General features: G+C 47.5%; 1 pseudogene across 1 annotated transcript; it reads right to left on the bottom strand.

The window, feature by feature from the left end:
- Positions 1–16,172: 16,172 nt before the first annotated feature.
- LOC308534583 (ras-related protein Rab-7a-like) lies at positions 16,173–16,804 on the bottom strand (annotated as a pseudogene). The gene has a single exon. The product of its transcript is annotated as a ras-related protein Rab-7a-like (transcript).
- Positions 16,805–23,925: the final 7,121 nt, after the last annotated feature.

Here is a 23,925-nt window from a genome sequence, read left to right as displayed (position 1 = left end):
GCCACCGGCAGCATGACCGACCTGCAGGTTTACTGGTGTTTTGAGATGTGAGATGCTCAGAGATTGCATTCTGAACCGAGTGAGATTGTGGTCCAGGATCTTAAGAAAAGAAGACATATTCTCTCGACCTTTTTATTTTTAAAATTATAAGAAATCTATCCTGTGCTTATATAAGAGAATGTCTTTATTTTTTTAATATATTTTTATTGATTTTAGAGAGGAAGAGAAAAAGAGAGAGAGATAGAAACATCAATGATGAGAGAGAATCACTGATCGGCTGCCTCCTGCACACCCCCTACTGGGGACCAAGCCCACAACCTGGGCATGTGCCCTTGACCGGAATCAAACCTGGGACCTTTCAGTGTGCAGGCGTATGCTTTAACCACTGAGTCAAACCAGCTAGGGCAGAGAATGCCTTTATTTTTACTAAATGTATACATATAAGGAGAGAGAGAGAGAGAGAGAGAGAGAGAGAGAGAGAGAGAGAGAGAGATGCAAATAATTGGTGATTCTGGGTAAAAGGTGTTTGGAAATTCCTTATATGTACTGTGCAACTTTTCTGTAAATTTGAAATATATCAAAATGCATTGCTGCCCTGGCCAAGTGGCTCAGTTGGTTAGAATGTCGTCTGTACACCGGGTTCGATTCCCGGACAGGACACATACCCAGATTGTGGATTGGATCCCTGGTGGGTGCATAGAGGAGCAAGCCAATAAAAGTTTCTCTCTTCTCCCATCGATGTTTCTCTTTCTCTCTCTCTCTCTCTCTCTCTCTCTCTCTCTCTCTCCCTCTCTCTCTCTCTCTCTCTCTCTCCCTCTTTTCTCCCTCTCAAATGATGTTTTTAAAAGTCCTCAGGTGAGGATTACAACAAAATTTGCCATGGCTAGTGTCGCTCAGTTGGTTGGAGTGTTGTCCTGTACACCAAAAGATTGCAGGCTCTATTCCCAGTCAGGTCACATACCTAGGATTTGATCCCTGGTCGAGCTGCATATGGGAGGCAACTAATTGATGTTTCTCACAATAATGCTTCTCTCCCTCCCTTGCTCTCTCTAAGATCAATAAAGAAAAAATAATAATTGCTGACCAAAAAAATCATAATTACAAAAACCAGAGGAGCACATTTAGGTAAATTAATTCTCATCCCTACCAGACTAGCCCAAGAATGTATAAATTTTTTGTAGGTTTTGAATTATTTTTAGCCAATTGTCATCATGGACAATTTTGTAATCTGCCTTTTTTCACTCAATGTCAGCCATACGCTATTTTCCATGCTACTACACACCCCTGGTAACTATCATTTCAATGACATATTATTCCACTATATGTCATAACTTATGCTTTCCTATTGATAGGCCTACCCAAGAGGAAGAAGGGGATTGATATTAGTTCATCACGAACTTGGTTCCAGGTGCTATTCACCATAGGCCAGCCGTGGGCCAACTACGGCCCGTTTGAAATGAATAAAACTATTGAAAAAAAATACCGTACCCTTTTATGTAATGATGTTTACTTTGAATTTATATTAGTTCACACAACCACTCCATCCATGCTTTTGTTCCGGCCCTCCGGTCCAGTTTAAGAACCCATTGTGGCCCTCAAGTCAAAAAGTTTGCCCACCCCTGCCATAGGCCATGCACAGGCATTATCTTATTAGACCCTCACGATTCTACTACGATAAATATTTTTACCCTCAATTTGCAGATGAGTTGCTTATAACATTCCAACCTCATTCAATTAGGGCAGATTCAGGGTTCAATTCCAGTCTCCTTGATTCATCAGCCTCCTCCCACCTCCACCCTGCCCCCGCCCTCTTGCCTCTGCTCATGCTTTCCCTCGGCTTTTTCATGACTGAAAGTTTTCTTTCTCCTCCTCTAACTGCCCAGCTCTTTTTCTGTTCTGCTGCTTCGATCTTGTATTGTAGTAATTAATTCCATGTCTCAACTCTAAGGCTAAACTCTCAGTTCTTCCAGCCTAGAACTCACAGCAGATTCATTTTTGGAGGCCTTGACATACTTAGCCCAGTGTCTTACACATAGCAGGAGCTCACTTCATTCTCCTTTAACAAACACTGTATTTGTGCAGGACCTCCTATGCCCCAGGCGCTGTCCTAGATTCTTGGGACACATCAGCAATTCAATAGAGAAAATGGAGCTCACATTCTGGAGGAAGGTGCTATGCAATAAGGAATATGCATCTATAATAATAAAAGCCTAATATGCTAATTAGACTGGATGTCCTTCCAGAAGACCTTCCAGAGGAAGCCGGGGCTGTGAGGGAAGCCTGGGTCCCAGGTGCCAGAGGGGAGCCGGTGCCGGCAGCCCGGGGAAGGAAGGCCTACTCTTGTACGAATTTCATGCACCGGGCCTTTCGTAATAAATAAAAAGTATATATTGTTAGGAGTTGCTAAGTAAAATAGAAATGGAGCAGGGTAAGGAGAACAAGGGGGTACATGAGGAGGGGATGTTTCAATTTTAAGTAATCAGAGTAGGCCACATTGAGGAGGTAACATCTGAGCAGACTTGGAGAAGATAAGAACATGTGAATATCACATCAATGAACAAATGAACAAATAAAATAACTTTTATGATTCATTCTAACTACGTAATTAGAAAGCAGGCGTTTAGAAGGGCCAAGAGCCCAAGTTTGAAAAGATCATTCCAAAGAGAGATAAGATCAAAGTTTAAAAGAGCATACGAAGCATAAACAGGGTGAACAATGACTCATTCCAGAGCGAATGCCAATCTGCTGCCTCAAAGTCATTTTGGAGCAAACAAAGAAAGCTGCTTTATACACAGCAGGCAGTACACAGGTGAGACTTCACGCCCTAACGATGGCATAGGCTGAAGCAACAGGACAGTTCTGAATAAGATGCAGGCCCTGAGATCTGTGATTGAAAGTTGGGGATGTTTTTTGTTTGTTTGTTTGTTTGTTTTTAAATATATTTTTATTGATTTCAGAGAGGAAGGGAGAGGGAGAGAGATAGAAACATCAATGATGAGAGAGAATAATTGATTGGTTGTCTCCCCTACACCCCATACAGGGGATTGAGCATGCAACCCAGGCATGTGCCCTGACTGGGAATCAAACCGTGATCTCCAGGTTTATAGGTTGATGCTCAACCACTGAGCAACACTGGCTGGGCAAAAAATAAAATAATGTTTTGCCCCAGCCGGTTTGGCTCAGTGGATAGAGCGCCGGCCTATGGTCTGAAGAGTCCCAGGTTCAATTCCAGTCAAAGGGCACATGCCCAGGTTGAGGGTTCGATCCCCAGTGGGGGGCCTGCAGGAGGCAGCTAATCAGTGGTTCTCTCTCATCATTGATGTTTCTAACTCTTTCTCCCTCTTCCTTCCTCTCTGAAATCAATAAAAATATATTTTAAAAATAAATAAAATAATTTTTAAAACAGCATTAAAAAAATAAGGCATTGCTGTTTTAGGACAATTATATTGTCCCCAGAATGAAATTAAAGGATGAATGTTAGTGTTATGACATATTGACAGGGTCAGGAAAAGTATAGTCTGAGTTCAGGAAATGCCATCTCCTAAGTTTTCCCATTAAGTGTAGTCTAGTATTTTAAGTTAGCTGACCTCAATTTTGTTTTAGAGATTTACTCAAGATACAGCCTAGTTGCATGCTTTATCAGATGGAGACCTCTGCTCTGATTTCACAAAGTCTACCATCTCTGCCCTTCAAGATTGCCTTTTCTTTTATTTTTTCTACATTGCAACTTCGGAAACATGAAGACTTTAGGAATTACATGAGCCACAGATATGAACACATAATTCACACAAGACAAGATACAAATTGTAAGTCAATGCATGGAAAACATTCCACCTCAATAGTCAAAGAAATTTAAACTGAAACAAAGAAATACCTTATTCAATTAGAACTGTATTCAAAGGTTATTCCCCGTAGAGAGGAGGTTCTGGTGAAACTTGTATGTATCATTAGCTAAACTGTGAATTGGCTCAGCCCTTTTGCAAAGCGTATAAAATTCACGCAGCCATAAAAATATTAATGTCTTTTAACGTGGCAATCCCACGCCGGGAATTTGTCCTGGGGTAATGTTTCCAAAGAAGAAAGAACGCTGTGGTAAGATCTTCACTGCAGCTGTATCCATCGTAGTGGAAAGGTGATGGGCCGGATAGAAAGAGCATTGGTTTGGGGGTGAGGTGTCCAGGGTTTGAGACTTTGATTTCAGGATCTGCCACGTGGTAGCTGTGTGGTCTTGGATAAGTGACTCGATCTTCCTGAGCCTACGTCTGCCAGGATGGAAGGAGGGAAACCAGGTTGGGAAAGTCATGTGGGACCAGATTACGGAGGATCCTGACTGCGAAGCCAAGGTCTCCAGGCTCTGTGCAGTCGGCAGGAGGAACGTTGCAAGTTTTTGATCAGAGCTCTGCGTCAGGAAAATGAACCCAGCAGTGGCGTGTAAGGTTAATGGAACGAGCAAGAAGGTGGAAGACGGGGCGGGGTCTCAGGGGATCACCAGGGCAGATCGAACAGGGTGGACCACGCGGATGGAAACTCAGGGGAGGCCCCTTGGAAGACTTCTGCAGTCGTCTATAGGAGAGGCAATAACTAATTAAATGAAACAGCCCAAATTGCGTAAGTACCTTGTGAGGGAGGAGACGTTATCATAAATCTCCAGCCTTCCTGTAGCATCTGTTTTATAGTCTGCACTGAGCAGAAATATTACATAAGTAATACCTTATATTCCTAAAGCCCTTTACAGTTCAAAGAGTACTCTCATGTATATTCCCATTTGATCTCATAGGGTGTTTTTAAGTTGATTTTTTGTGAAGGAGTTTCCCAGCTATTGGAGCCAGGACTGTGCATTTTTATGTCCAGGGTCCACTCCTCCTCTGCTCCTTCACTCAGCTTCCCTTTGTTCAGTGATAAAGCACTTCATGGTTCTTTCTTTTTAAATATATTTTTATTGATTTTATTGACTAGAGAGGAAAGGAGAGGGAGAAAGAGATAGAAACATCAATGATGAGAGAGAATCATTGACTGGCTGCCTCCTGCACACCCCACACTGGGGATCAAGCCCACAGCCCGGGCCTGTGCCCTGACCGGGAATCGAACCGTGACCTCCTGGCTCATAGGTTAACGCTCAGCCACTGAGCCACGCCAGGCGAGGCCTTTATGACTCTTTATTTTAAAAAGAAATAAAGAGCCAAACCGGTGTGGCTCAGTGGACAGAGCGTCGGCCTGCGGACTGAAAGGTCCCAGGTTCGATTCCGGTCAAGGGCATGTACCTTGGTTGCGGGCACATCCCCAGTGGGAGATGTGCAGGAGGCAGCTGATCGATGTTTCTCTCTCATTGATGTTTCTAACTCTCTATCCCTCTCCCTCCCTCTCTGTAAAAAATCAATAAAATATATTTTAAAAAAAAAAGAAATAAAGAAAGAAAGGTTGGCTGAATAATGCACCAGGCTCCTTGCTTAAATCCCTTTGAAGACAGAGCAGTCATCAGCGTGTTGGGTTTGAGCACATTTATTTTATTTAATCATTTGTTCATCTTTCTCTGCTTGCAGTGGAGTTTCACATGTCCCGCCATATGCTGTTCCTGAGACGCTCTGTGCACATAAGTGAGAGCCGGGGAGAGCCCAGAGTTCCTTCTCCTCCTGCAATTCCCGCCCTCCCCCATCCCAGGGAAATGCATCTCTCTCTGGGGGCCCAAAAAGGAATCCCAAGTCACACAGCCCCAATCCACAAGAAGTAGGACTAGCGATCACCCAGGAAATCTGAGCCCTGGCCCCTCTGCAGCTCCCGGCTTCTCGGGATTCTAGAGCGCTAATGAGCAGGGCTGAGCAGTAATTAAGACTGTGCTGTTCCACATCACGCAGCACAGCTGCAGCCAGCCAGGAGGAGGGGGAGAGGGAAGACAGGAGGATGCCCCCAGCCCTCTCTTCCCACTTGGAGCCTGCTCTCCAGGGCTCTCTTTAGTGCAGCAAGAGGAGTCAGTAAAGCCATAAGATGAGGGGACAGCTATAGGAAACAGCCGCCAAGGGCTAGAGAAAAAGCATCCAGATGCTAGCCAGGTGTTACTGCTCCATCTCTCCGTGGGGTGCCAATGGGCCAGGCCATGGTTTTATCACAGGTGTCTTGCAACCAGCCTGGCACTACAGGACCTGCAGCAGGGTGGGGCCCTGGTCTGACCGGGAAGCAGAGGCACATACCATCCGCTACTCCTTGCACGCAGGTATGGTGTGGTCTCTGGGGAGTCTGGGACCTTCTCTGGCTCACACCCCAGATCAAGAGTCTGCCCTGCAGGGCGGGTGGCGGGCGGAGGGTGGTCAACAGCAATAACAAGTATGCAGCGGGGGACACAGCCAGATTCTGGAGTTCTGGAGATCCACAGATCAATACGACCCAGTCTATTCCAGAAGGCACGCCCTCTAGTGGCGGAGCCTATGTGAAAACAGACACATGGCCCCTATGATAGTGATTAAAAAAAAAAGTTCTGTGGGCAACAGAGCAGGCTAGGATAGATTGAGGAGAACTTGACCGGAACGGCGGCATCGGAGCTGAGCCTTTAAATGGAACATGGATCTACCAGAAAATATGTTTTTGGCAAAGGGAATAGACTGAGCAAAAGCGTGGGGCACGAAATAGCCCAGTGAGCATGCAGAAGTTGTGGCGGGCCTGGCCCAGCGCATGAATGGAGACCGAAAGGATGGATTCTAAGGAAGCCATCGGAGGTCGCAGGCCAAGCTGCCCAGGCGGTCTGAGACTTTACCAGCGTCTCTGGGGAACTGTCCCAACCCCAGGTGCTGAGCGGAGGGGGATGGGGCTGAGTTGAGGGGCTGACATAGTAAAGGCTGAACTGCAGGGAAAGGGCCTAGAACAAAGAAGGGACTTGGCCTGGGCTGGGTCCCACACAGGGGACAGTCACAGCTAGGGGAGAGGAGTGGTGCAGTGCGTGTGTCCTAGGGTGCGGCCTGGCCTCACGCCTGGGGTGTCAGAGCACCAGTTGCCCTCCTGCCCTCTGCCCACCTGCCCTCTGCCCACTGCTCTGGACGCATAAGTACAGATAGTTCTGTAGGAGCGTAACTAGGAGGTGATGTCAATCAGCTCCCAGAGAGAGGCCCACAGCACATAAGCCTGTGAGTGAAAGAAAGGTGTCTGACTGCCAAAGCAGCAGTTCCCCGAGGGGTGGGGGTGGGGGGCGGGGGGGGGGTCTGCTGTATAAAAGGACGCCTGGAACGCTGGCGTGTTCATTCACCTCTGGTCCGGTGAGCGCCCCTTCGTGTCTTCCCTGAGGGTGGATTTTCAGTATCTGACAATCCCTTATTATTCATTCTGAGTTTGTGCTCTCGTTTTCCACAGCAGCGTGTCCAAGAGGCTTGAGATCTCTTGTGTGGTCCTGACGGGGAGGTCTGGAAATGCGATCCACAGGTGAGCTGTGTTCTCTGTGGAGCTGACCTGAGGCGTCACAGGGTTAGCAGGGTACCTGTGGGCCCCTCTGCCTGGGGCCAGCATGTCTGCTCCAACAGGAAAAAGAGAAGGGGTGAGCGAGTGTATGAGCGGGGAGGGGGGGCTGTGAGTCCAAGCCTCCTTCACACACAACCCACAACCGGCCTGGTGCCCCTTCTCGTGCCGTGTCAGGGAAATGGACAGGGGCCCATCCTCCTCTCTGCCCCCTGACCTGGCAGGTATGGGAAGCAACTGCGGAGGGCCCTTTAGAGCTGCGGGAAGCGGAGGCAGGGTTAGAATGCCTTTTATTTTCAGTATCTCTCTTTGGACTTTTGCATTTATAATATTTCTATTTTTTGAAATAATCGTTTGGCTCTTTTTATTTTAGCATATTTTCCTTAGAGCAACAAAGGTTTTCGCAGCATGAAAAAAGTGACATTTGATCTGAAGGAGTCTGCGGGGAGGGAGCCCTGAGTGTGGGGACTGACCTTTAATAACCGCCCACCCAGCGCTGCGGGGGCAGGGAAGTGCACGCCAGGCCTCCAGGAAGGAAGTCTAGTGCCCCCCACAGGTCAGTTCACAGGGGGAGTCTTGGTGACGACCCTGGGACCGGGTGCATGTGCGTGTGTGCTTGCCTGTGCTCCTGTCCCTCTCTCCTGAGGCTCCTCTCCGTGGCTATGGCTAACCCCCTGTCCTTTCACTCTGTCGCCAGCTGTCCCAGTTCTAAGTCGCTCCCTCTCTCCTTTCAGCCCAGCCCGCGAGCCTGAGGGCTGGGCCGGAGGGAAGCAGTTGTTGCTGTTTTCCCCCAGCTCCCGCTCAAACCTGACACCCACAGAAAGGTCAAGCCCACGTGGTTCCTCATGTCCCCTTCCTGGCCCGCCCTGGCTGTTACCATGACGACTGCTGGAATGGAAGTGTCCTTAGCCACCTCTACTTCTCTGGTGGCTGTCCCCGGCTCTAGTCTCAGAAAAGCCACTCCTGCCAGGCATTCAAGAGTTATAGGGCTTCTGGGAATACAGACAGACAGACAGAGACACAGAAAAACAGGCCAAGTCCAAGGCACACACACTGATGGAGATAAAGAGAAACAAGTATAATGAGGGCCACAGAAAATATGAAGATGCCAGAGAGTGAGGTGTTAACAGAACCTCCATGATGCAGGACTGAGGAATGCAGAAAGCAAAAACAGAGTCTGAGATGGAAATGAGAAAGAAAAAGAGGCAAAGATGGACACAGGGGACCCATGAGGACATAGGGAGAGAGAACCCCAAACTTAGAATAACGGAGAGGGAGGAGGAGGAGAGATAGAGGTGAGAGAAGTCAGCTTTCACACGCCCGCCTTCCCATCCAGTCAGTTACCTGTTCTGAGCAGGGCTTGTATCCAAGAGCTTTCTTTTTGTCTCGTTCTTTCTGAGGCCTCTGCCAGGTTCTTCCTCTGGCTGGGGAACATTTGCCACCTTAGGACAGACCTTGCCCTAAGGCAGGGGTGGGGAACGTCTGGTCCCTGAAATCATTTGGTCTGGCCCTGCCAAGGCAACCACAGGCGGGACTCAAAATTCAATAAACCTAGGAGCTTTTCTCATAGCAACATAAATTTACATTATGTGAATTATGTTAAGCGAATGATGTTATAAATATCCAAATGGCCCTTGGCAGAAAAAAAGGTTCCGTACCGCTGCCCTAAGCTAACAAAGGTAAAATGGAATCCCAACATCCACAAACCCCTCCTTGCCCTGGGGAGGCAGGTGGTTCCATTTTACCCCAAACTCATCATAAACATCTGTTCTCAGCCTCGCCTCTCCCAGGAGGTGAAATGGGCACCAGAACACTGAACAGGATGGTAAGCAATGAGGCAAAATTAGGGAGCAATGAGTGTGAATGTCAGAGACCATAAAGCCCCTGGAGGTAGTTAACATGAAAGTAGAGAGACGACCCCGAATGGAAAGTCAGTGAGTACCAGACAGGAGTGTAGGGGTGAGAGGGTGAGAGGAGCAACGGGAGGGAGAGAGACAGGCGCAGAGCTCTGACCAAGGCAGGGCAGAGGAGAAGTGAGGGGAGTGGTGGGCCAGCAGGGACTGGTCCTCCCCGTCTGGCCAGGAGCCCCACCTCCAACATTAGTGCAATGATTTCCCATCTTGGAAGTGACTCTGAGGCTCCGAGTGAGGTCCCTTAGGGTCTTTTGGAATCTTGGCCATTCTTAGCTTTTTATTCTTAAGAAATAATGATGCCCTGACTGGTTTGGCTTAGTGGATAGAGTGTCAGTCTGCGGACTCAAGGGTCCCAGGTTCAAGTCCGGTCAAAAGCATGTACCTTGGTTGCGGGCACATCTCCAGTAGGGGGTGTACAGGAGGCAGCTGATCGATGCTTCTCTCTCATTGATGTTTCTAACTCTCTATCCCTCTCCTTTCCTCTCTGTAAAAAAATCAATAAAATATTTTTAAAAAAAATAAATAATGAGACCATCTGCAGAGAAAACTCTGGAGCCCATCTAACTTTTGACTAATCCTGACCTTGACCACAGTGTGGAGGAGATAATGAAGCCAGCGTCCCTAATATAAGCATCTTCCAAACTTATGTGTGGGTGTAGAATAGAGCAGGTGGCAGACTGGAGAGCCCACTGCCCTGGTGCCCGCCGCCCACAGGGCCCAGTGAGGGAGCTGGGCCCCGAAGGGAGACTGGAGCACAAGAGAGTTATGGGGGACAGTAAGGCTATGCTGAACTAGCCAACCCGGTGAACACACTGGGTCACAGAGACTGGAATGTGAAAGTCAAAGTTCCCATATCCCTTGGAGATGGGTGCTGGCCTGGGCAGGAAAGGGACTGTGGCAGACGTTGTTGAAGCCCACATCCCTTCAGTCCCTTCTGGGTCCAACTGCAGCTGCGGTGGACGGTTCTGGTGCACTCTCACAGCTTCCCACCTCTCCCTTCTCTGCCAGAGGCTTTTCTCAGCCCCTCCAGGGCAGCTGGGAAGTAGTTGGAGCTTAACACTCCCAAAGGGCAGACTTCAACCAATGAGAGGTGGGCACTGGTGGGATTACACTCCAGGTGTCCCTGTTACTCAATGGGAAAATTCTGAGCTGAGATCTTCATGGTCCTCAGGGTGACCCGAGGGGGACTGAGCCCTACTCCATGCACCTTCTCTGTCTCATTCCTGCTCTCCCCCCAAAGTAAACTGCCTCCATCCAGGTCCTTGTCACATTGAATGTGTTCAGAGCACATAAAACAGCACAGGAGCCATCTTTCTGTGCTCTTCCCAGCCAGTGTCTGCCCCTCAAGGCTGGGCTAAGATGGAAGTGCTAGGGGGCTGTGCCTCTGACAGCTTACTGGTAGGTGGCTGGGTGTTCATGGGAAGGGGTCATTGTCATCTCGGAGGCCAGGACTGATGTATTAGAAGCAAGCCCCGGGGGTCTCCAATGGACAACACAGACTTTCCTAACTGGAAAGGACCGTGGGGGTCACCTGATCTAGCTTTTTGTGCAACGCAGGGATCCCCTTCACAGCCTCTCTGACACCTGCCTAAACACCTCCAGTGACAGGGGACTCACTATCCTTCATAAGGCAGCCTGTCTACTCTTGGACAGCTATTAGAAAGATCTACCGATAGTCCGGCCGGTGTGGCTCGGTGGTTGAGCGTCTTCCTATGAACCAGGAGGTCACAGTTTGATTCCCGGTCAGGCACATGCCCGGGTTGGGGGCTCGGTCCCCAGTGCAGAGCGTGCAGGAGGCAGCCGATCAATGATTTTCTCTCATCATTGAGGTTTCAATCTCTCTCTCTCTCTCTCTCTCTCTCTCTCTCTCTCTCTCCCCCTTCCTCTCTGAAATCAATTTTTTAAAATAGTATATTAGGTCAGCATGAAGGGAGAAGAGAGTCTGTCTTTTGGGGAGGAGAAAACCCTTTACTTCAGAATAATCTGTGACACATAGCTCTTGGGAAAGAGAGATGGGGAGAATGGAAGATGAGTATCTCTCAACCACACATTGACTCATGGGGGACGGGGGGGGGGGGGGGGGGGTGGGCAGCACCTTGAAGGCCTTCCTAAAGCCTGACGCTGGAGAGTGGGGACTGGAGGCGCAGAGATCCACTGTGGTTCCAGTCCGGCCTGTAGGCGGCAGTACTGCGCAGCAACAAAGAGCACGGGCTCTGGAGAGAGCTAGGCCTGGCCCTGAGTCCTGGCACTGTCACTTGCTAACCACCCAGCACTACCTTGTGCCATATGCAGCGGCCATGCTTCATTCCCCCCCCTCTCTCACACTTCATTCCACTCAGTTACCAAGTTCCAGTGGTCCTTCCCCGAAATGCTTCCATATCACTTCATTGCCACACGCATGGAGCTCTAATCTTCCAATATTTCTTCTGCCCCATTTCCAGGCTCTACCTTCTGGGACTCAAATTATAAGTTTATTAGATTGTTTTATATTTTCCCACAGCTTTTGGAAGCTTGGCTTTGTTCCCACTCTCAATCCCCCCCCTCCCCACCCTCACCCCCTACCCCCCCCCACCCCCCCCCACCCCCACACACACACACACTTATTTTCCTCTTTCTGTTTCAGTTTGGATGATTTCTATTGACCTTTCTCAAGTTCGCTGGTTCTTTCCTCAACTGTGCCTACTTATTCAAAAGCCTATTAAAGGATTCATCTCTGATATCACGGCTTATTTCTAGCATTTCCATTTGACTTTATTGTCGTCTCCACATCTCTACTGAAAGCCCCCATCTGTTTATGCACCTTTCTTCGCTAGACATATTGGTCATTATTATGTTAAAGTCCCTGTCTGGTAGTTCCAGTATCTGTCTATCTGTGACTCTCGTTCTACGGATTTATCCTTTGACAATGGAGTGCGGTTTTTCCTTTCTTGCCTTTTTGTGTGTTTCATAAATTTTTTTACTGAATGCCCATCGTGTGTGGAACAGCAGAGACCGAGGTAAAAGGTATTTATGCCTGGAAGTGGGCGTGCCTCTCCTGTCAGCTTGTTGGTCTGGGGAGTGTTGAGTCAACCTACTTAGGAGTCAGGCAGGGTTTGGGTTTTGTTGTCATTATTACCTCAGTGCAACACAGGCTTCGAGTTTCTCCGGTGGTGAAACTTAGAGTGGGGACTGGGGTGTCAGACGGTTTTTCTGGGTTCCTGCTCCACCCTCAGCTCTTCAGCCATCCCTGCATGCCTGCCCTCCACCGTGGTAAACCGCTATTTGGTGATAGGCTCCTGGAGGGGCAGGGCATGGAGGTGGAGGGCGGGTGTCTCTGCTACCCTGGTTCAGCTTGTCTTAGGCTCCTGCGCTTCGGGAGAGGGGCTTTCTCGGTATTTCCGCCCCTACTCCCTGTGACAGCCGAACGCGGCCTTTTCTCTAGGGTTGGTTTGGGTGGCCAGAGTTCCCCGCTCTCTCCCCCAACAGAGAAGACCTTTGCTTGAATCTTCAGCCCAAGAGAGTTTCCTGCTTCTCCCTTGGGGTACAGGGCTTTTGCTTCTGTTCTTTCCCCAGAAGCAATGGACCTTTGCCTGTGTTCCAGAAGCTTTTTACCCCTCACCCAGAAGCAACTGAGTTTTGCTTTTATTCCTCCCTGGAAGCAAGAATTTGCCCCTCCCCCAGTGGTTCAAGGCTTTTGCTTCCAAGAGAGGAGGACCGTGGAAGCAGCTGAGACTCTTCGTTCCCCAGCAGCTGCCTTCATCCGTTCCTACATGCCTGCACCACCAAGAAGGAAGGCCGTTGCCAGTTCTTGCCCTGCTCCCACACTTTCTCAGAACCTCGGGGGAGGCCTGTGGCAAAAAGCTTGCCTGTGAGTACGAACGATCCCCTGCACGTGCACACTAGCACACGTGTAGCCGTTTAAATTGTGTTCAATTTGTGTTGGGTTCTTCTTATCCGCTTATATGACAGCCACTTCTTTCATGCAGGTCTGGTAAAGTTTAAACAGGCCATGTGTGTCTCTCTCTCCTTGAAGAGCTTTACTTGGTTGCCTTGTGACCTCAGCTTTCTGAGGGCTCAAGAAAAGCTATGGTTTTGTAGACTATTTGGTTATTTCTCTTTGTTAGGATGGGAGTGATATTTTCTTGCAGCATTCCTCATCCTAAGTAGAAACAGAGGTCCTTAAGATACCATCATCTCTTTCTCAGACAACTGCAGCCACCTCACAGCTGGGCCCCTGCAATTTTGCTCCTCTCCACACGAAATATAAAAATTCTGTCTCCATCAGAAACTAAAAGGGATGCAAATACCTGGAATTAGCTACATAAAATCCGAAACCTAGGTCATGGTGTACCAGTTATCTATTGTTGAGTATCAAACCAACCCAAGACTTAGTGGCTTAAACCATGAAATGTATTTTTTTTAAAAAATATATTTTATTGATTTTTTACAGAGAGGAAGGGAGAGAGACAGAGTTAGAAACATTGATCAGCTGCCTCCTGCACACCCCCTACTGGGGATGTGCCCTCAACCAAGGTACATGCCCTTGACCGGAATCGAACCTGGGACCTTTCAGTCCGCAGGCCGACGCTCTATCCACCGAGCCAAACCGGCTAGGGCCAAACCATGAAATGTATTTTGTTCATGAATCTTCAGGGCTTTGCAGAGATAGCGGAGGCAGCTTTAAGACTAGGGCCTGACATGATTGGATCATTTATATGTCTGATGTCTGGGCGGGAAGACTTAGACGGTTAGGGGGTAACCTGCTGGGAGCACCTCTATCTGCATGGCCTCTCTAGCGTGGGGGCTTCAAGGTAGTCAGACTCCTTACCTGGTGGTTAGAACCACCAAGGAGCATGTTGAGAGAGAAGCAGGTGGGATGTTTGTATGATCTAGCCTCAGAAGTCACACTGTGTATGCTGTACTCTATTAGCAAGGCATTGCATACGTCTCCCCAGGTTCAAGGAGAGGGAATATTGACCCAACATCTCAATGAAGGAGTGTCCTCATCTCCCTGAAGATCAAAGTGTGGGCTGTGATCTATTGATATAGCCATCTTTGGTAAATACATGATTCTATTTGTTCTGTAAGAGTGAAAAAATTAACTTCAAAGAAATCAAGCTAAAAAATTAAAAAGGAAAACCACAAACCCTCTAATTGTATTATTTCATGGAGACATAGCATTACCAAATGTGAATTTGTGTTCCTCTAATCCAGCGGTTCTCAACCTGTGGATCGTGTCCCCTTTGGGGGTCGAACAACCCTTTCACAGGGGTCGCCTAAGACCATCCTGCCTATCAGATATTTACATTACGATTCATAACAGTAGCAACATTACAGTTATGAAGTAGCAACGAAAATAATTTTATGGCTGGGGGTCACAACATGAGGAACTGTATTTAAAGGGCCAGAAGGTTGAGAACCACTGCTCTAATCAATTCAATCTTGTCCAGCCCATGGCAGCCATCACCATCTTTCTAGCTGTATATGCTGCTGTCTTCTTCCGGGACTTTTCTCTGCCTCCATGCTCTATCCCTTTATTCTCTCTGCTTTTCATTTTTCTGGACTCAGCTTCCTAACATGGCCTCTCTCCTACCTACCACACTGACCTCCCAGAGCTCTCATATCGCCTTCCTACGTGCTCTCAAAGCACCCTGTGCTCACACCTGGGCTCGACAACAGTAGTGATTACAGCACTAATTAGCTAGGCCATAGCTTCCCCTTCATCATTCCATGTGGGAAGATGTGGTTTTGTTTTTGTTTGTTTGTTTTCTTTACACTAATTTATACATTTTAATTGGTTGCATATATTAACATGTACTATAAAATTCTTTTCTAAGAAGTTTTATATAATAGATACTGTAAAAAGGTCTGATTAGTTAAAAGTAACAAGCATTGCCCTAATCCAGTGGCTCTCCAACCTGCACATTAGAATCACCTGGGGATCTTGTTAAAATCCTGATTTCTGGGCCTCATCCTCCGGAAATTCTGTTTCTTTGTTACTAATGATGAGGCCTAGAAATCAGGATTTTAACAAGATTCCCAGGTGATTCTAATGTGCAGCCAAGGTTGAGAACCACTGCCCTAACTGGTTTGGCTCAGTGGATAGAGCATCGGCCTGCGGATTGAAGGGTCCCAGGTTCCGGCATGTATCTTGGTTGTGGGCACATCCCCAGTAGGAGGTGTGCAGGAGGCAGCTGATCGATGTTTCTCTCTCATTGATGTCTCTAACTATCCCTCTTCCTTCCTTTCTGTAAAAAATCAATAAAAAAATATATTTTAAAAAAAGAATTATGCTGTTATTTAAAAAAAAGAAAGTAAAAAGCATCAACAGATGCATACAAAATCCAGCCTGATCATACTGGGTATGAGCCTGTAGTGAAGCACAGGGCACCAGCCTTTCCAAGGGATGGCCTTCACAAGAGGAGGGAGTGATGGGGTAAAAAGATCACAAGACCATTAAAAAAATCAGATAACTAATTAGGCACAGATTAACTGTAAACAGTTCTCTCTCCCTGGTGGACAAAAGGAATAAGCTTCTGATGTTGACTCTACACCTGAACAATTTCTACAGCTGGCCCATCCTGTTGCCACATGAGGGCTGATGCCGTGGGTGGGCCTGATGGAGCCATCACAGGCCTGGGCTGCTGGAGTCTGTCTGCTTGTGTCAGATCTGTGTGTGCGTGTTGTATGGAGGGCTGAGTGTGTCTGGTACTGTTTCTTTTGGCAGCTGGATATGAGAGATCACTTTATGTTTTGTTTGAAAGAGGAGAGGGCGTTTGTGTTGGAAGTCCCAAATGTGTTCTTGGTTTGTGAAGGGCTCTGTGCTCTCCTCTCACTGCCCATTCAGCAGCGGTAGCTTTCCGCTGAGGCTTTGGCCTGGACATTCTTGTCCAGTTTGGTGGGTTCAGAAAATTCATAGTAAGGCTCCATCTCTGTTCCCTATTAAGTGCATTCCGTGCGATCGTCTGGAATGCCTGCTCCACGCTGAAGGCCTCCTTGGCTCTGGTCTTGAGGTAGGGGCTGTTGTTTTTGCTGCAGCACCAGGCCTGTGCTTGTTTTGTGGCCATTTGTCTGCTTTCAAGGTCAATCGTATTTCCCAAAACCATGAAAGGAAAGTTTTCAGGGTCCCAAGGACTGACCTGGATGAGAAACTCATCTCTCCAACCGTCAGGTGTTTTGAATGTGTTGGGGGCAGTCACATCAAATACCAGAACACAGCAGTCTGCACCTCTGGAAAAGGCCACACCATGAGACTGGACCCATTCCTGTCCTGCAGGTCCCGATCTGTATGGTAACTAGTCTGTCACCCACCATCACCTCCTTTGTCAGAAAGTCTGTTCCTTTTGTGGCTTTGAATTTCTGAATTTCTGACTACTGAATTTCTTCTTCACACACTAGTTCATGAGTGATGTCTTACCAACTCCAGAATCTTCCAGGATGATAACCTTCAGCAGCGCTTTCTTCCTAGAGGTCATCCTTCAAACTCGACTGCCCCACTGGGGGCTCTGAGCCGGGCGTGTCACCAGGGCTCTCACCAAGTAGGAGACTCAAGGGAGGACAGGGACAGAGAGGTCCAAGCTCCGATTCCAGCAGGTTCTTCAGCGCTCTCCAAGACGCCAGCTCTGCTCCCACTTCCAGCACCACTGCGCCTGGTCTTGTTTTATTCCCCACCATGCACAGTGCCTGAAGCATGGCAGGGGCTCAACAAATACTGGTTAGATGAATGAATCTGTGCCTTCAATAATCCCTTTCTGGGTTCAAGTAAACAGCCCTCTCACAAACCTAAGATTGTTATGGCAGTGTCCTGTCTTTAATCTTTTAAAAATATATAAGTTTTTATTGATTTTTAGAGAGAGAGAAAGGGAGCGTGATAGAGACATAGAAACATCAATGAGAGAAACATCATGGATTGGCTGCCTCCTGCATGCCCCCTACTGGGGGATAAGCCCGCAACTCAGGCATGTGCCCTAACCAGGAATTGATCCATTGACCTCTTGTTTCCTGGGTCAACACTCAACCATTGAGCCACACCAGCCAAGCCTGGCTTGAATCTTGTAACTGAAGTAGGGCCAGAGCTGATTGGAACAGTTTGGAATTTTCAGGAAAATTCCTCCTGTCTCAGGTGACTGGAGCTATTCTCAGCCTTAGGGACTCATTCCAAGACAGGGCCAGGGAGTGGCTCCAGGCTGTGTTCCTCTTTCAGCAATAGTCCTATGGGCAGGCCTGCCTGAGAAGGACACCTCAGCAACAACTGACAGGGTATTTGTTTACTTGCTGTGCCTATATCTAGAGCCTATTTCTGGAGCAGGTACTGGATGCAAGCCTGTGCTGTTCCAGCACTAATCTTGCCAAGCCCTGGGTGATGAGTGCATGTGCCGGAAGAGAACAGTAGCAGTCACTTAGCTTATCTCCTTGGCTCCAACCCAACCTTCTCTGGATATACCAAGTTATTACTGCTTTGCCCTTGTTGGTAATTGTCCTTCCCTGGCTCTAAGGTTTAGCAATATTTATTGCTCCATTTGCTCTAACTTTGTTTCACTAAGGACATGAGGAAGGAAGAAAGTTTGGTGTGATAAAAAAGGCTCTCTCAAGTCATAAATTTTACTGGTTTGAGGAAGTCCTAACTGGAGTTCTTTGGGAGTTTCCAGGGTCAAAGGAAACAGATCAGTATTTTTGGCCAATACCATTTTTCCTATGGTTGGTCCAATTTCTGAAAGGGAACTGGAACACAAAGAGGTCTTGACTTATTTATGACCACACAGTAAGCCACAGGCAGATAAAGATAGCACCCAAGACTCTTGGTTTCAAATTTAGTGCCACTTAAATAGCCAAAGGTAAATCTATATTAATAAGTTAGCTTTGGGAACTAATATCAAATTTATTTTTGGTAAATAGTTTCACCTTCTTTTAGAGCCATCACTTAAATTGTCACCTCTAAAGCAATTAAGAAACCATAGTTACAACATATTGGACTCCCTTCTGTGGAAATCTGTCTTTATTAAAGAGTGAAGCAAGAAGGTAAGCAGAGATCTGGGAGCTTCTCCTCATACCTCATCCAGGTTTTCATGTGGGGCTAAAAGCCTTTCAGTCCTACAATCTCTTTATGGTTCTTTTAAATCAACTCCCCACCTTCTCATACTAAAATTTCTTTTTCCTAAAGAGAAAATGGGAGGGAGGTAGAGAAAAGGCAAAGCTAGATTCTTGCCTGAATTACAGAAACGCTACTTCCTGAAACAGAAATATTCCCTATCCATCTTATGATCAGCTACTACTCTTTGGGAGAATGTTTTGAGACTTTATTGCTTTTTTTCCTTAGTTGTTTATCATGCCAGGAGAAGAAAAATCTTAGTCTTTTGGACTCTGGCCAAGATGGTGGCATAGGTACACACTGTTCTCACCTCCTCCCACAACCACATCAAAACTACAACTAAACTACAGAATAACCATCATTCAGAACCGTCTGAAATCTGGTTGAATGGAAGTCCTACAACTAGGGAATTAAAGAAGACACAGCAAGACTAGTAGTAGGAGGGGAGAGTTGCAGAAGGGGCTAGTCCCACACCCACGTGTAGGGGATAAAAATTGGGAGGGATAGCTCGGTTGCCAAGGTCTTCCCTGAGGAGTCCCAGCTCCACACCAGGCCCCCCAGCCCCAGATTCCTGTGTCAGAAAGAGAAGCCCCCATAACTTCTGTCTGTAAAAACCAGGGATTAAGGGTGAGGGAGATGGAGGGCTGATGGAATCCGAGGCAATTCCTCTTAAAGGGCCCACACATGGACTTAATTGGACTCACTTGCTTTGAGCCCCAATGCTGGCACAGTGGCTCAAAAGGCACCAGGGACATACAGGAACTGAATTGTCCTGCATCAAGCAAGAGCTTGGGGCAGCTTTCTCCCAGACAGAAGCACTGGCAGAGGCAATTGTTCCTTTTCTGAGCCCTTACCCACAGAGCTGGCAGGTGGGCACCATATTTGAGACTCCATCAACCTGGCTCACACAACCTGGCCCCATCCTGGTGATTCCTTGAGGAATCTAAAAAACAAAATAAACGAACAAGCAGAACAGAAACAAACTCATAGATACAAAGAACATTTTGATGGTTGTCAGATGGGTTGGGAATAAGAAGTACAAATTGCCCTGACCAGTTTGGCTCAGTAGCTAGAGCAGTGATAGCGAACCTATGACACGCGTGTCAGAGGTGACATGCAAACTCATTTTTTTGGTTGATTTTTCTTTGTTAAATGGCATTGAAATATATAAAATAAATATCAAAAATATAAATGTTTTACTATGGTTGCAAACATCAAAAAATTTCTATATGTGACATGGCACCAGAGTTAAGTTAGGGTTTTTCAAAATGCTGACACGCCAAGCTCAAAAGGTTCACCATCACTGATTAGAGCGTCGGCCTGTGGACTGAAGAGCCCAGGTTCAATTCCGGTCAAGGGCATGTACCTTGGTTGTGGGCACATCCCCAGTAGAGGGTGTGCAGGAGGCAGCTGATGGATGTTTCTCTCTCATGGATGTTTCTAACTCTCTATCCCTCTCCCTCCCTCTCTGTAAAAAATCAATAAAATATATTTTTTAAAAAAGAAGAAGTACAAATTGATTGTTACAGAATAGTCATGGGGATGTAAAGTACAACATAGGAAATATCTATATATATAAAAGCCTAAGCAACCGTTTGACTGGTAGCTATGACACGCACTGACCACCAGGGGGCAGAAGCTCAGCGCACAGGCTTGGAAACATGGAACAGACTGATGAATCTCAGAGGGAAGGGAGTGGGGTTAGGACAGGAAGAGAATAACCAAGGAACTCCTATGCATACTAGAGGCCCAGTGCACAGACTCGTGCACTGGTGGGGTCCCTCGGCTGGCCTGCGGGGATTGAGCCGAAACAGACAGTCTGACATCCCCTGAGGGGGTCCTGGATTGCGAGAGAGCACAGGCCAGGCCAAGGAACCCCACCAGTGCACGAATCCATGCACCAGGCCTCTAGCAGTCAATAATATTCTAATAACTATGTATGGTATCAGATGGGTGTGAGATTTATTGAGATGATCACTTAGTAATGTATGTAATGTTTAATCATTGGAGTGTACACCTGAAACTAATTTAATAATGTATATCAACTGTAATTGATAAATAAAAAATGAGCCTGACTGGTGTGGCTCAGTGGTTGAGTGTCAACCTGTGAACCAGGAGGTCACGTTTTGATTCTGATCAGGGCACATGCCCAGGTTATGAGCTCAATCCCCAGTGAGGGGTGTGCAGGAAGCAGCTGATCAATGATTCTCTATCATCATTGATGCTTCTATCTCTCTCTCCCTTTCCCTTCCTCTCTGAAGTCAATAAAAATATATTTTTTAAAAGAAAAAAAGGGAAAATATATCTGGAAATTACAACAGAACTATTCATATAATTAGAGGATACGGAATTACTTGGGTGGTTACCATCCTTTCAAACAAGGCAAATACTTGATTTAGAAATAAGCAATAGGCAGTAAAATTTCAGAGATTTCTTATAGCAATATTTTTGCTGATGTATCTCCTTGAGCAAGGAAAAAAAGGAGGAAATAAACAAGTGGGATTACATCAAACTAAAAAGCTTTTGTATAGCCAAAAAAAAAATCAACAAAATGAAAAGGTAAACTATGGAATGGGGGAACATTTTTGCTAATGACATATCTGATAAGGGGTTAATTTCTAAAACATAAAAATAACTTATACCAAAAAAAAGAACTTATAAACTCAACACAAAGAAAATGCAATTTAAAAATGGGCAAAGAACCTGAATAGACACTTCTCCAAAGAGGACATACTAGTAGAGATGGCCATTAGACATATGAAAAAATGCTCAGTGTCACTAATCATCAGAGAAATGCAAATTAAAATCACAATGAGATATTATCTCATGCCAATCAGAATGTCTATTATCAATAAATCAACAAACAGCAAGTGCTGGAGAGGATGTGGAGAAAAGGGAACCCTAGTACACTGCTGGTGGGAATGCAGACAGGTGCAGCTTGTGTGGAAAACAGTATGGAGTTTCCTCAAAAAATTAAAAATGGAACTGACTTTTGACCCAGCAATCCCATTTCTGGGAATATATCCAAAAACAACAAAAACACTCATTTGAAAGAATATATGCACCCCTATGTTCATTGAAGCATTATTTACAACTAGAGGCCCGGTACACACAAATTTATGTACTTGGGGGGGGGGGTCCCTTCCGCCCGGCCTGTGCCCTCTCCCAGTCTGGGACCCCTCGGGGGATGACCACCTGCCGGTTTAGGCCCGCTCCTCTGGGGAGCGGGCCTAAGCTGGCAATCAGACATCCCTCTGGCAGCCCAGGAGCCCTGGGGGGATGTCCACTTGCCAGCGGGAAGTAGGCCTAAGCTGCAGTCTGACATCCTTAGTGCTGCTGAGGAGGCAGGAGAGGCTCCCACCACCACCACTGTACTGGCAGCCATCAGCCTGGCTTGTGGCTGAGCAGAGCTCCCCCTGTGGGAGCACACTGACCACCAGGGGGCAGCCCCTGCATTGAGCGCCTGCCCCCTGGTGGTCAGTGTGTGTCATAGTGACCAGTCATTCCCAGTCTTTCTGCTGTTAGGGTCAGTTTGCATATTACCCTTTTATTATATAGGATAGAGGCCTGGTGCACGGGTGGGGGCTGGCTGGTTTGCTCTGAAGGGTGTCCCGGATCAGGGTGGGGGGTCCTGCTGGGGTGCCTGGCCAGCCTGGGTGAGGGGCTGATGGGTGTTTGCAGGCTGATCACACCCCCTTCCGGGTGGGGGTCCCCACTGGGGTGCCTGGCCAGCCTGGTTGAGGGGCTGATGGCTGTTTGCAGGCTGGTCAAGCCTCCCCCCCAGTGGCGACCCTCACCCCATGGCGGTTTGGCCAGCCTGGGTGAGGGGCTGATGGCTGTTTTCAGGCTGGCGACACCCCCTTTAGGGTTGGGGGGGTCCCCACTGGGTGCCTGGCCAGTCTGGGTGAGGTGCTGAGGGCCATTTTTAGGCTGGCCAAACCCCCCCAGCGACGGAAGCTCCCAGTCTCTCCTTTTTTTTTTTTTTTTATTATGGGATTTATTTACCTTCTATAATTGAAACTTTGTTGCCTTCAGTGGAGCTCAGAGCCGGCCACGACAGGCGGGAAGCTTGGCTTCCTCCATCACTGGAGCAACCAAGCCTCCTGCTTGCTCCAGCTCTGTGGCCAGGGCCAGCTGAAAGCAGGTATCTGGGGTTTATCTTCTATAATTGAAACTTTGTTGCCTTCAGTGGAGCTCAGAGCTGGCCGCGACAGGCAGGAAGCTTGGCTTCCTCCATCAGTGGGGCAACCAAGCCTCCTGCTCGCTCCAGCTCCGTGGCTGCCGGCCGCCATCTTGGTTGGGTTAATTTGCATATAGTCACTCAGATTGGCTGGTGGGTATGGCTTAAGGCATAGCGACAGTATGGTCAATTTGCATGTTTGTCTTTTATTAGATTAGATAGCTAAGATCTGGAAACAACTCAAGTGTCCATGAATAGATGAGTAAATAATGGTATATTTTGGTATATTTATACAGTGGACTACTACTCAGGCTTATAAAAGAAGGAAATTTTGCCTTTTGTGACACCAGGGATGGACCTGGAGATTTTTATGCTAAGTGAAATAAGCCAGTCAGAGAAAGACAAATAACATGATCTCACTTATATGTGGACTCTAATGAACAAAATAAATTGGGTCCTTCACAAAATAGAAACAGAGGCATGGATACATCGAACAGGCTGACAACTGTCAGAGGGAAGGTGGATTGGGGGGCTGGATGAAAAAAGGTGAAGGGATTAAGCAAATATCCTATATAATAAAAGCCTAATATGCTAAGTGTCTGGTCATCTGGTCGTCTGTTCAACCAATCAAAGCGTAATATGCTAATGATATGCTAAGGCCTGCAGGATCAGGCCGAAACCGGCTCTCTGACATCCCCCGAGGGGCACTGGATTTGCTAGAGGGCTGAACCGCTGGCTATGATGTGCACTGACCACCAGGGGGCAGACAGTCGACCAGTCGCTATGACGTGCACTGACCACCAGGGAGCAGATGCTCCAACCAGTAGGTTAGCTTGCTGCTGGGGTCCAGCGGATCGGGACTGAGACAGGCAGGACACGCCCTGGAAACCTCCTGTGATCCCTCCCCAGCTGGCCAACCTCCTGCATCCCTCCCTGGCCCTGATCATGCACCAATGGGGTCCCTCGGCCTGGCCTGCACCCTCTCGCATATCTGGTGCCCCTTGGGGGATGTTGGAAAGCCAGTTTCAGCCCAATCCCACAGGCCGGGCTGTGGGACCCCACTGGTGCATGAAGTCGTGCACTGGGTTTCTAGTATGTATGTATGTGTACACACACACACACACAGACAACAGTGTGCTGATAGCCAGAGGGGAAAGGGGATAGGGGGTAAGTGGAGGTGGGCAAAGGAGGGATAAATGGGGATGGAAAGAGACTTTACTTTGGGTGATAGGTGCACGATGCAGTGTGCAGATAATGTTTTGTTGAGTTGTATACTTGAAACCTGTATGGTTTTGTGAACCAATGTCACCTCAATAAATTCAATTTAA

This window comes from Myotis nattereri (assembly GCF_964212035.1).
Source record: "Myotis nattereri genome assembly, chromosome: 1".
Classification (NCBI taxonomy): domain Eukaryota; kingdom Metazoa; phylum Chordata; class Mammalia; order Chiroptera; family Vespertilionidae; genus Myotis; species Myotis nattereri.
The sequence above is the reverse complement of the archived record's forward strand: the minus strand, read 5'-3'. Positions and strand labels throughout refer to the sequence as shown.